This window comes from Cuculus canorus, chromosome 3, assembly GCF_017976375.1.
Source record: "Cuculus canorus isolate bCucCan1 chromosome 3, bCucCan1.pri, whole genome shotgun sequence".
NCBI lineage: Eukaryota > Metazoa > Chordata > Aves > Cuculiformes > Cuculidae > Cuculus > Cuculus canorus.
The window spans coordinates 105,347,813-105,361,934 of NC_071403.1; the positions used below are offsets into that span (position 1 = coordinate 105,347,813).

The 14,122-nt window shown below is 42.2% G+C and overlaps 1 long non-coding RNA gene across 2 annotated transcripts in view; it reads left to right on the forward strand.

Moving 5' to 3' along the window:
• LOC128851867 (uncharacterized) overlaps window positions 1–14,122 on the forward strand; it is a 49,433-nt gene that overhangs the window by 29,790 nt on the left and 5,521 nt on the right. The window lies entirely within an intron of this gene.

A 14,122-nucleotide genomic window follows, 5' to 3' on the forward strand; every position in this document is an offset into this window, starting at 1 on the left:
CTGATTTCCATTGGCCACGTGATCTGGCTTTTATGGACAAGTGGATTTCGGAAATAGATAATACTTTCTCCTCTTAAAAGATTTTTTTAAAAGAAATTAATGAAAACGTTATTAAATTTGTGAGACTATTAATAGAAAAAGTAATAAGGTTGGCACAAGCAGTAAAAGTGCTTACTTGATGAACAACAGGTAAAGTTGGAAAATGATGGCGATTTCTCAGGTTAACTGGTTAGGGCAATTCCCCAACTGGTTATTTCAGTCCCACTGTATTTGCAGAAGCCTATTATATTCTGTCATCTTGCATTTTTTAATTGTTGGTTTTCAAAACATATTGCCTGCTTCTTTTCCCCCTCAATTATTTTTCACTAGTTTAAATTTTTGAACTTGGTGATGTTATGTGGTTATGAAATCAGGAGTAATTTAAGTGGAAAAAAAGAATTTAAGGCTCATAGAAGTTACCATGAATAAGGTGACCTGATCCGCTCTGACACAGATCTATGTTCCACTTATGCTCTGGAAAACTTTGGGTACTATATTTTTGTCAAAACCTAATTTCTGTACAAATGTGCAATGCAGAAGAAACCCACCCAGCAAACCCCTTTGATGTATCCCATGGCATCACCATGACAACATATAGCTGCACAGTCTATGTACATCGTTATAGGGAGACTAACCACTCCTGGATTCTTCCCACATAGAGCTGAAAGGCAGGGTAGCCGCCTGCAGAGGATGTTGCTGGGATTTAAATGTGGAAACCGCAGCTCATGATTCATGCAGGGTAAACTCGAGGCAAGAGGAGCAGCCTTATGAAAGAGGTGAGCCTTGCGCTAGAGCTTCCCATGCTGAGGCTGCTTGGTCAAGTAAAGGAATGGCACTGGCAGGTCTCCAACGAGCCTCCAAAGTTCACGTGGAGGACCTTTGCAGGCTTCTCAAAGTCTTCCTGAAAGGCCTAGTGTGACTTATCAACAGTAAGATAAGAACAGAAGGTAATTTGGGTTAATGAGTTATACTGAAAGGGTTTGGTTGTTTTTTTTTTTCCTTCCTGCACATGTCAAAGCTAAGGGAGAGCAATCCTGCCCTCTCTCCCTGGTGGAGAACTCTGCACTCTGAGGCAAAAGGTTCACTCTACAGTCCCCAGCAGTAAGTAGAAAACTATCACCACCAGGCCAGGCCAGTGGGCTGCAGACAAGGCTATTCCTCACAGACAAAAGATCAATTCAGGACTAAGAAAAGGAACCTATCACTAACCTTGTGTATGTGTGCGGTTATCTTCCCTTTCATAGCCCCTAGTGTTTATTGCACTGGATTTAATTGCCCTTTAAGTTTCACTTCAAATCAAACAATAAACGTTGCTGTGTCGTTTACTTGCTTCCTGGAGCAGCTAGGAGCAGGAGCTTGGGTTGATGAGCAATCCCGTGGGTTCAGGAGAATGGCTTTTTCCTTTGGGCTGCTCTGCAGAGGAACAGACCCTGTACAGCTGCAAACACTGTGCCGGGTCTGCATTAGGCACTGTTGGCTGCAGTGCACCAGCTCTCAGCTGCAGACTGGAGTTTCAAGAAGTGTGGTAAGGATGCACCAGCTGGGATAGTTGACCAGTGACAGATTTAGTAAATCCCTAACATGGCTTTCTTCCTAACCTGTCCTTTCCTTGGCTCCTTCCCCCAGCACCAGTATGGTTTACATCACTTCATTGAGGGGTGAGCGGCATTGCCTTCACGGCAGCGTCTGGGCGCCTGCGCAGCCGCTCCTACAAAGCAGCTGAAGTGCTGTAATTTCATACTCCAGCTGACGGTGCAGGAACTTGTTCATCTCCCTGTCCCCTGGCGTAGACACGGTCCTGGCTGCTGCAGTCGTTGAAGCTGAATTACTATTTGCAGTGGTTAAGAAGCACTCCTACTATAAACAGGGCTGTATGTGTAACCACCCCAGCAAAGCAAGATTGGCCTTTTTATACTTGTTTCTGACTTCTGGACTGGGCAAGTCTTCTTCTGCACTTCCACACCTCTCTAAGTAAGGCACCTTATCTCCACTCTCTGCTGCTCAGCTTTCCTTTCCAAGAAATAGAGATAACAATATTGACCTTCTTGGTAGATCACTTTCTCATTTTTTTTATGAGACGTACTACAGAAAAGCCGATTGTTAGGTTTTGTTTGGCTGTTAAAAGTCCTCAGATTAACCATGGGGCACTGTGTGTTATTAGCCATAAAAAAAACCTTACACTGATCTTTAGCACTTATGGATAGACCTTTGTTCTGCTTAGTTACTTATAATCTTTGGAGTGGTGTGCCCTGGGTTTGGGGGTTTTCTGCTGCTGTGCATGCCTGTACGGATTATGTACATATGGTTGACTTTTGGCTCTATGAGGGCGAAAGATCACTTGGTATAGCTTAACATACAGATGTCAGTTGGCATCAGCCAAGCAACTGGCCTGTGATCTGCCATTCAGCACAGTTCCTCCGAAATATAAGGGAAATTAGTTTGCCAACAGACAAGAAAAGGAACCAAAAAAGGACAAAAAACAAGGACTAGGATCCTGAAGAAATAATCGGCCACTCCTTCAGTATACACTCTATGAATGTTTTATGCTGACAGCCAGAGCTTGTCCATTCCTTGCAGATAGCCTTTGCCTTTACCATAATAACAGATACCTCCCTCTATGTAGCCTCTGAAGAAGAAAAGAAATTCTTTTTTTTTGTCCATAGGGCAGCTGAAAGCTTTTCTTCAGCCTGGACAGCACAGTGCGAATGTGGCAGTGTTAAGGAGTGTCCAAGTTCAAGGCAGATGGCATCTGGGCATGATGGAACCTAGGAGTCTTGGATAGGTACCTATTCAGCAGCATTTCCATTACAGTGTCCAGCTACATGTAAGGAAGATGTAAACAGACAAAAAAAATTCACAGATAATACCAGTTCAAAGTCAAGATAATAGCAGCAGCTGCAAAGTCAGGCCTCGGATAGCTTTCAAGTTCTGAAAAGCAGTGTCTGGAAATAACAGTGGCGTGTACCAGGTGTGAGGAGCCCCTGGTGTTGGGCTGAATGATACTAAAGCCTCAGCTCTCCAGCTACAGTCTTGGGAAGCAACAGCAGTGGTGGGACAGCATTTACAACAATGATGATTAAGTTCAGGGTGTTTCAGAAAGGATCCTGTGTATTCTGTGGGGTTGGACTGATGTTCCTGATGGATGGCAACCATTCAGGTGAGAACAGAATAATTAACCATTCTTTCACTTACAGATAAATGAAACAATCGAAGCTGGGCAGGCTTCTCTTAAGACTCTTCAGGAATCTGGACCAAGCAGCAGGGTGGTTTGGCTAGAGGCTAATCTGCCCATTACAGCATCAATCAAATTGAAGGCAGCAATTTCCTTGAGGGGAATAGAAATGAGACGGAAAGAGGACAGAGATCCAAGAAGGCTTGGGTGTGGCTGTAGGAGCCCCAACACTGTGTCACTGCACACTCAAACAAAAGCTGAGGAAGAGATTTTGGGCACAGTACTTTGAAGCAAAAAGTTACTTGAAGTGGCAAACAAACCTCCTTGCTTCTTGTTTAGCCTTTGTTTTAAAAGTTCAAGGACAAAGGGCTTTGTGCATTCAGTATTAATCAAGAGCACTGATGTAAGGAATTACCTGACTCTGTCAGCATTCTCATCCCAGTGGAACTAACCCAAAATAACTCTTGGCCCAAAGTCATTCAGGCTGTGTAACTTGATATCGGCTGAAAATAATAATGGTCTATATATTTCTTAAGAAAAAATTCTTCTTATTTTAAAGGCTTTGGTAATAATTACATGCAAGAGTTGAAGATAATAGAGAGTTGGATTGACTATTATTCTCCAATCAATTCAATTTATAAGCCTTACTTAAAGAATGCTAATTTTAAATAGGATATTCTCTGATCATTTCTACAATCGAGGGGATATAAATTCATATTTGTAACGAATGCTCTTTTTTTCACATTTGATTGCAGTAATCCAAACGTTCCTATTTAATAGCAAGGACAGAGGTAGTGTCTATTTTTTGATAACTGCTTTGCATAGCGTATTCCACACAGTTAAAATTCTTGGAGAACAGTTTTAGGTCTGAGTCTTTGGTCCTGGTGGCTGGAACAGGCTCATACTGCAGACAGAGCCCTGGAAGGATGCAGAGCTAAAAGTCACAAATTCCAGCCCTAATGCATTGTTCTAACCTTAAGCATCAGCATCATCTGTTTGGATTTCAAAGAATAAGAAGTGCTCATTTTACTTGTCTCCTCTTTTTAGTTTCATCTTAACTTGTTGTTAGAGCTGGCAGGTCTTATTCTGGTTTCCAGCCTTCCTGTCTAGTTGTACCTTCTCCAGCCTGAAAACAACCTTCTTCAGCCTTGCACAGTACATTTGGTTAGCTTTCCATCCAACTTCAGTTCTCAGGACTGTATATGTGAAAATCCTGGGAAAGGACTTTTAACCAATGCAATTCAGCGTGATAAAAATCTTTAAAATATTTTAGCTTTTGTATGGTAATTTTATGCACTGAGAGTCACTGAGAATATATAAGAAATGCTGTTTGTTTCTATGTGTAATATGAATAACCATCACTACTAACACCACAGAACAAAGAAGAAGACAAAAAGCAGATATTTTAGATATGTTGGTGGTAATGGGCTGTTCATAACAGGAATATTTTTATTTGTTCCACACAGAAATATGTAAATATTTCAGTTAGCAGAGTTCTAGGTCCTATGTAGTTTTCTTAAGATTTACTAAAATCAAGAATCAGATTTGGAGAAGAGCAGTAGAGTTAAGCGTGGTGCAGATGAGAAGCAACGCTGTCTCCTGCGATGTCTTCAGGCATCCTGAGCTGAGTTACAGCTATCCAGGTGTGACATGGAATTACAGGGCACTGTATACCTGCTACCGTCATCCACTACAGGCATGTATCATTAATTAGTATTACTTAGATACTACGCTGTTTGCAGTTTGCAGATACTGAAAGAATTTTAAGAGGGACATAGTTAGAATTTCTCACACAGGGACGGGGAGCCAAACATTTCAACTCGAACAGATACTTGCTTCATGGCTTTGGACAAAATATCACTCTTCCTTCTTTCTCTCGTAAACGAAGGCTGGGATTTGTGTCTTATGGGATGTTATGAGATTTTTTTTCCTTGTATGCATAAACCATTTTGAAGGTGGAAAGGTCCAAGTCATATTTCACAACAGCCTCACAGTTACTGTACAAATGGAGCAGACCCCATCTCTCCTAGGAAAGGGACAAACAGCTTGGAACTCGGCAAGTACTCTATCCAGCTAGAACAAATACAATTTTGCAGTCCATTGATTTCCATTTACAATGCCAAGTTTTATTTGATTTATTTTTTTAATACCTACACGCCACAACACTAACTTCCTTTTTTTTTTTCCTTTTTAAATGAAGTGTCACTGGCATGTGGTCCTCATTAACCTAGAGATATTTTGGATAAGTTACGAAAAGGATCAGCAGGCAAACAAAACGGGGTCATTTAGGAGAGTGTTGGTGATGCCGCCCAAAAACCTATTCTCCTTACATGAGAGAAGTTGGAATTCCAGAGCATACAGGACTATTGTATAGCTACATGGACTGTGTAGAGGGCTCCCACTCATCTGTGGTTAGGGACAGAGTTAAACATCTGGATCCTAGATGGTTTTTAGTGACTCTTAACAAACAGCGGTAGCAAGCACACAAATGTTACTTAGGACAAATTCTGTCCTCCAGTGTGACTCTCCCTGCATTCCCCTGGCACCATGTGGTGCCCAGGACAGTACTGCAAGGCATCAAGCCAGAATCCTCCTGCTGTTGAAAGATTGATGCTTGGAGTGGATCCTTGCCTGGGGGCCTCTCTATGGAGCCTGGTTTGGGGACATTTCACCAATGGGACATGCACCCTTCCAACCTGATCTATGGGTCACTGCCACCAACCGTGTCCATGAGTAAACAGTATCTGCTGCTACTGAATGAGCGGAGGAGTCTGAGGCAGATCAGTACAGCTGCTGTTGTCTTGCTTAGAGAAAGTGGGCTATTGCTGTCACCATAGGCACTAGGAGGGGTAGGGATGGCTGTGGTGGGAGAAGGGAGAGAGAAGGAGAACCTATTGTCAAGAGGGGACATGCACTGACATCCTCTGAACCACTGGAAGAAGCGAAGCTGTTGCTGATAATTGAAACTACACACAATACCTAAGGGTTGCAGAGAGAAAGTGACCTATCGGTGATTAAATATGGGGAATCTTGCCTCGTCGTTGCTCGCATTGATTGGTGCATACGGGTAAATGGAAGATCAGGCTGTCAGCTTCTATGAACCCTAACTTCCCCCTGAAAGGAAGATTGCCATTTTCCCAGCAATGGCCCCAGCTCTTTCAGTTACAGCCAGTCAAGTCCTAAGACATCAAATATTAATCTGGCACAGAACTTGGGCTGAGTGAGTACATTTTATAACCCACAGCATATCAAATCCTTTGGACCCGATGACAATCACTCCTTTGTTGTCACATCAGTCAGTCACTTTAACCCAGATTCTCAATCAATTCAAAGGAAAGAAAATAGTGCTTCAGAGGACTGACTACAGTAAAAGTACTTAAAAGAAAACCAAACGAACAGAAGGAAGGCAAGGCTGAAGCTCATCACAAAAGATCCCACCATAAAATCAGGAGAATGCACTAGGAGCCTTAGATGACCTCGCAGCAAGAGACTCTGTTGCTGTTTTGCGTATGGTTTCTCTGCAGGGGCAGACCTCAGATCACCCCTTATCTAGTTTTTGGGCTTGCAGTTAGTTCAAAGCCTCCACATAACAGAATTTCTCTCTGTATAACAGAATATTCTAGAACCATGAAGGCAGATAAACTTTGGAAATCAGTTTTCCCAGGTGGAGCATGCAAAGGCAGGACCCAGGCAACGGTTTCTTCCAGTTGTTGCCTCACCACAGCCCCTGTAATCTGGCAGGCAGGTGCTGCTTTTGGAGGCACTCTGTGTCAGGCAGCTTCCGCCTACGTTTTCTCCAGCATCCAGAACTGGCATGATGCTTTGATTCACCTCTGATTTTGCCTGTTGAATGTGTAATGAACAAACAACTCTTAAGACATTTAGCAGAGGGCTGAGCATACAAGCATAGCACATTAATGAATCCACTCCAATTAGCTGGGGGGTGGGGAGGAAGAAATGATAAAAATGAGAAGAATCTTGCTTTTCTCTATAAAAGACAAGAACCCGTGAGAGAAAATTATAATTTGAGCCTGAATTATTCAAAGGAAGCAGGGAAATAAAATACAGGCTGAAGAAGAATTCTTCATAATAACTTGAATCAAAAGCCAAAGCACATTAACATATGAGGACTGGAAGATTCAGAGAAATAGCTGGAAGAAAATTTCATGACTGTAGTCTTGGAAGAAAATATAGGAACTCAATTTAGTAATATATTTGACATACCCCAAGAAAGGGAAAGTTTCTACAGCATACTGGCAGCACTCTTGACCTTATCATGTGCAGAATAGATGGCTCAAGGAACAAGTAAGTAATACAAATAGGCTTTTTAAAATGTTCAGAGAGAGTCTGCCATGGAGTATTTTTCAGAAGTGTTTCTGAGTGGGTTGGAGTGGGAGAAAGGGTTGGAAGCCCAGCATGATCGTTCTCTTTTATGGAGTCCCCTATTAAATGATGTTTAGAGGCATAAGCTACCTTGGCTATGGAAAATAGTGTTATTCAGGGTGTTTTCTTTAGGTGATCAGCATGTGTGCTTTCAGGTGTCTCCCCAGTCCTTGGAAACCTGGTAAAACAAGTATCTGAGTCTAAGTTATTTATTTTTAAGAACAAAAAGTCAGCAAACATAGAAAAAATAGACCCAAGCATGTTGCTAACGGATGTGTCAGAGAACTCCTGACGCTATGCAAAAAGCTACTTCTGCAGCAACGGAGTGCAAAATCCAAAGGCATTGCCAAAGCTTACAAGTAATGACTGTTTGTAAGGCTTGATAATCTTGCATCTGTTCTAGCAAGACTATAAACACAAACGTGTGCATGCACACACACACATCCACGGGCCATCTTAGCTACTGGTTCCCTTTTTGGCAGCTTCAGCTGTGAGGACAAAGGCAAAATAAGCACAGGGATAGGAAGATCCTCTCAAATCCTTGACATTTTCACTACAGGATTTTGCAGTATAGTATTCAATGCAGCAGTTATGCTGCAAATGGAGAGCTCTGGTCTAGTGCTGTCAGTCTCACACCCACTGTTCGCGAACACCTACATTCCCTTTAAAAATAAAAATGTAAGAGCTCTGAATACAAATGTGTGAAAGTTTTACTATTTAAAGGGATCTTCTGGAGAAATTATGTCAAATATGTAGCTCTTTCTAAAATGCCAGTGGCACCCAGGATTACTCGTTCTGCACCCGCTGCTTTCTGTGGCCAGCCAGTAGACAGACAACTCTGACATCCCATGCAGGGCTGCCCCGTATCCCAGCTGCCTACCTCCTGCGATCTTCTGCTTCACTACTGCTTAGGCAAAAGTATTCCCAGAATTAGGAAAGGACTGAAAATCACATGAGTTTCCAGCTGGCAACCTCAGTGGTTGCCCTGAGTCATTAAAGCCAGTGGCCTGGGGATGAGCAGCAGGAGGTGTAGGAGGTGGGCTCACTGCCTCAAAGTGATGCTCTAGAAAGGGAGAAGCAGTTAGAGGGAAGGCGCTGTTATCAAATGCCACCCACCCCACCATGGCAGCACAGCTTTCTGAAGCTCTGCTTACTTCAGACAAGTGCGGTTGCAGAGTATTGCAAGTTGTGAAGGTGGTGGAGGTGCAGGGGGAGCAGAGGGAGGGCACGGTGATGGAAGATGACAGCGCAGGCACTATGCCAGGTCTGTAGTGGTCCCCAGCCACTGCCCTGCTGATGCATGTTGGCCAGTTTTACTGGGCATTTGTGGAGTTCTCATCTTCCCAAAGAAGTGAGATGCCTTCCTACTTAGGCATTACTGTTATTTAAGGGGAAAAGCAGGGAGTTTGAAGAGGAATGAAGACATCAGCACCCGATACCCCCTTTGTCAGATAAGCTGATAGTATGAATGGGATGTTCACCCAGTTGCAGGGCATTTCTGCTCTGACTTATGCCAGCTCCAAGCTATTGTCAGAAGAACCATTAGCTGCTTACATCAAGACATTAAGCCAAAACCTGGCTCCAGTGAGGTCAGTCATAAAAGTCAAATTGATTTCAGCAGCAACAGAAATTAGTCTCCCAGACAGTGGTCAAGAGGAAACAGATGGCAGTTTGCTACCACCTGACAGTGCACGTTTAAGTTATATTTACTCAGATTTTGGGACGTATTGAAATTCTGTGTCAGTGTGCAGACAGCACCAAGGCATGGCAGCTATGGCACTAACAGACCGAGCATTGGTAGCTACTGAAAGTGATTTCCAAACTTTTCTGCAAATACAGATGCGTATTTTAGGAACTTAGGGACACAGACATCCTGGCTCCCAGCTGTGTATGACTGACAGTGTCTCACCTATCTCATATCACTTAGCACTGATACTGTTAATTTAATTACTCAACCAGACAGAATTATTAAATGGTGTTTCAGAATTCTTTATTATGATATATGCTTTCCAGTAATTACATCGACCACTCTCATGTCGTAGAGGGGGGAAAAAGCCCTCCCACTGGGCATTTTCTGCCCGTAAAAGTATACATCTCTTAGAAATGGATTCTGTTCTTTAGCCTTCTTTTGTTTCCAGTTGCATTTAGATTGGGCTCAAGATGCGCAAATCTCTGTCAGTGCTCTTCAATGTTTATGTTTTCCTTCTTTTTAAGGAAAACGCATCCAGACAATATTTTTTTTATTTCCTCTTTCCTCTTTATTTCTCTGTAATTTCCCATTGTGACCACTTTTTAAACACATTCTTTTCAGACCCCTTCAATTCTGCATACATACGAAATAAGTTACATTTTAGTCTGTCCTGGACTTAATTTTTACATTCATCACTAATCTGAACCCTATTCTCTTAGATTGCATAAGAAAATCTACAGTTCCGAGTCATGTCTGCTCTCCTGTGGTAATTCAAGTCTTAGATTTATTATAATCGCTAACAGTAAATACTGTATCCGTTTTTAGAGAATGACCCAATCTGCTTGTATTTCCTGATCTTTCTTCTCATTCCTTTGTTATGATATGCTTTCTGCCTCTTAATTGTTTCCATGTGAAACGGCCTCAGTCAAAGCGGTTGCAATGAATAACGTCCATTTCAAAATGTCAGCATTTTGGTCACAGCAGATAACCACGAGCTGGTTACTCCCTGCGTACAGTAGCACTCCTTAAGGACAAGTAATAAGTCCTGCAGTCTTGCTAAGTGAAAAACAGTAAAGACAAAACATCCCAGACAAAAGGCAGCTAAATAAATGTGATTTCTGCCCTTTTAGCCAAGAATCCCAATCTCATTTTTTATTTCTGCACAGCCGTAAAATTTCACTTTCCTTTCAGGACAGCAGAATAGCATTAGAAGCTAACTTAGCTTCTCTCCCATGGACTGTGTTTAAATGTCTTTTGTCAAATAACTTGGGAGGGTTCCTTTTATGTTTTTTTAAGTACTGAGCCTGCTTTATTGAAGTATAAATCCAAGCTCCTTCAGTAAGGCAGCAAGCTCTGCTAGTTCTGCTGCATTTCCACAGCTCAACACAGGGCTGGATGCTCTTAACTGAGAGGTGTGAAGGAGCATCCTGGAAGAGATGGAAGCTAAATATATTCTGCTACAAGATTTCTTCCATTCCTCTCTCCACCCCCAGATCCCAGAGACTACAATGGCTTATGCAGGATTTTACATATGCAGCAAATGGTGGAGGGAGGAGAATTCCCACGGATAAAGAGCTTTAGCCCAGTACCAGCAAAGCACACAGCCTGAAATGGTGCTGGGGTGGGTTTTGAGGGAAAGCACTCCCATCATTGCTTCCAAAGAGAGATGCCACACAATTATTTTTAGGAAAGGATCCCAGGCTATAAGGAGATCCTTCCCTACAGCTTTGATATAGGCCCTTGGACAATGCGGAGAGGGCACGAGATTTCATCTAGACCCCCTGTGCTTAGTATTTCCTTTTGTTTCAAACCACTCTTCGACACCCAGCTACCCCTATGCATTGCACGGTTTGCAAGTCTTAAGTGCTGTGGCTGGTCCTCCCGAGGCCAGCTGCCTGATGACATGCTTTCCATCTCTGACAAGAGCACTGCCTTATTCATGTTTAAGGAGCCCAACTCCATAAAAGCACAAAAGACCAAACAAGTTTCCTCTCATTTGCCCCTGATTATATGCTTATATAATTCCACTAATGTCATTTGCATGAGAACAGAAACAGATCCCTAGTCTCTTGGTAGGAATGATTTTACAGGGCTGCTATCAAAACCAGAAGGCCAAGCAGGAGTCTACCTCATATGCACAAACCACCACAACAGAAGTGACATACAAAGTGGTTATTTTATTCCTACTCTACATTTCTACACACATTTATGTACGTTGTACGTAGTACGATGGGGGCAGAGGAGAACAGCTGAGCAGCCCTCCCTCTTCCACACATGAAAGTTGTTTAGCTGACTGGTTTTATCTCCAGGTATACAAAAGGAAATTAAATCATTAGAAGGGATATCTCAGAGGTGTAAACTCTGAGGGGAAGAAATTACTCTCGGTATGACAGGTTTGCAAGTGAATTACTTATTTACATAGTTCAGTAGATTTGTTATTAATCACAGATGAAAGACACAAGTTAAACACTCTTTGCAAACACATGCATTGCCTTCTCATTTACTGGAGAATGGGTGAAGTTAAAATTGCTGCTGGTATAGCCACAGATATTCAAAGCCGGAGAGCTGAAATGAGGAGAAAATGAAAGCAAACCAAATGGCTTTTAAAAGTTTCAAATGAGTGTGCTGTTGGAAGTGCTATAAAAGATAACACAAAAAAAAAGCCATCTAAAACTTGTGGCTCAAGCTCAATTTTTTGCTAGCAATCATAAATCTTAACTTCAGCAGCTTTGTGCTCGTCTGAGGGCATCAGACAAGCGAAAAAAAGTTGACCTCATCATCATGTGAAGTTTCCTATTCCTGTCCTAAGTTGTCATTGGTAAAAGTGGGCAGCAAGAATTCCAGTTGTAAACAGTGATGTGCTGCCAATGTTTCAGCAAGTAGCCCACATTTTTTCCTCTCCGCAGCTGTAATGCAGCTTGTGCATAAGGGGCTCAGTGGCTGCAGAGGAGCAGGCTGCAGACCAGCCCTCCCTTCATCTGCTTCTCTCGTGAAATATAAATGCTCTTTCTTAGGTATAATTATAGAGGAAGATGCATTAATATGGAAAACAGTCTTTGAGAGTCCTTGGGTTTTGTTTCTGCAACTGCTTACTGAAATAGGAGCTAGAAGCCCTTATCTTCTCTTGCACCCGCTCCAACTGCACAGCATAAAGACATGTCTGCAGGTCTTCCATCTTCCTGACTTGTTTTCTGAGCTCACGGCCCTTGTCCAAATCATCCCCCTGGGAGAGAGGCAGGACATTTGCTTTTTGGGTGGCTGACCAAGGACCATATGGGTGGCATTGCAGTGCTTCCAGTGAGAAGCTATTCCTCAAACACGAGCTGAAATTCAGCTCACCCCATCCACTGTGGCCTAGACATTGTTGTGGAGCTGAAGGATATGATGCAGCAGAACAATTACCTGTTGCCCTTGGGAGAAGCGTTAGAAGGGAACTATGTGCTTCAGCATGCAGCTCCCACTCTTAGTTATAGGATTGCTCCCTCAAGTTTAGTTTAGTGACTAGGTATCTCACTATTTGCCTGACAATTTTCTTTGGTGCACTTAAAAATGTTTTCAGAATGTACAATAGGAGTCATTTGAATTTTTAAAGCATCACACAGACAATGTATATCAGGCTGAAAAATACATTTGGTATCTGCTATCCCATGACCAAAACAGCCAAAGCAAAAAGAAAGCTGTAGTTATATGAAATCAGAAAAAAAAAAAGCACTTTGGAGATAATTTCAGGCATAGTAATCTCCCTTTGAAATGTGTCTGTGCAGTCATCATCTTGGAGAACCTTGAAAATGTTTAGTTTTTTTTCTCTGCTTTATATCCGTAAAAGTATCCCATTATTTTTTTTTTCCCCAGACTTAGTCAATATTGTCATTTAAGCAACCAAAAGATCTCTTCTAAACAATTGGAAAAACATGTGCTTGTAAAACTGTGGAAAGACCTATTTCCAAAACGAACCAAAACTGCTGTGGCTTCAGGGATAAAAATGATGAAATAGGACTTTGAAAATAGGACTAACACTTTGAAATAGGACTAAAAGTTTATTTATATAAGGGAGCATACTAGCTCTAGTCTACTGAGAAAATAATGAGCATTAAACCCTATGCAGCTTATGGTCCATTGAATAAAAAAATGAGATATATGTTAAAAAGAGATCTGTGGTTTAGAGATCTACTATGGTTTTTAAGTAAAACAGCTCACTATGAGGCTCAGCAAAAAAATAACTACTTTGCTAACAACTTATATCTTTTGATTTTAAAACTCCCTTAGGCCTTATTTTAATGAGAGGACATGACAAACTAAAGCAAGAGCGAAGGTGAACATTTATTGTGCCCTACAGAAAAGTGTCAGTCTAAAGGTAGATTGTCTGTTCCTTCGCTCAATCTTCTTGGTGTCACTCAGTCATTGTAGTGAGGCTTTACCATGGTCTCACCCAGCCAGCGGTGGATTTCCTATGAGGCAGAGGATGCCCACAGAGGTAAGAAAACTGCCCATGCCCTTGTCTACCTCCATCACCAGGCAAAGGAGATGGTGGGAGCAGCTAGAGGCAAAGTGATGTGGCCTGAGCAGAACAGGGTTGTGATACTTGACTGCTCGAGTAGCTAGCACTAATTTGAGCAGCTCAAAGGTCACTACTATTTATGCAGATAAAAGGTCAATGGCAAGCTGGCATGTCGCTGCAGGCTATCTTGGTACGCACTTCAACCGGAGTACTGATACGGGCTTCTGATTCACAGTTTGTCTTTCTGCATGAACTTTTAGGCCAAGCTTTGGCTGAAATAAAACATTGGGGAAAAAAAGAAGTCTCTGCCATGGTAGTTGACACAGTTAGGAGCCAGATG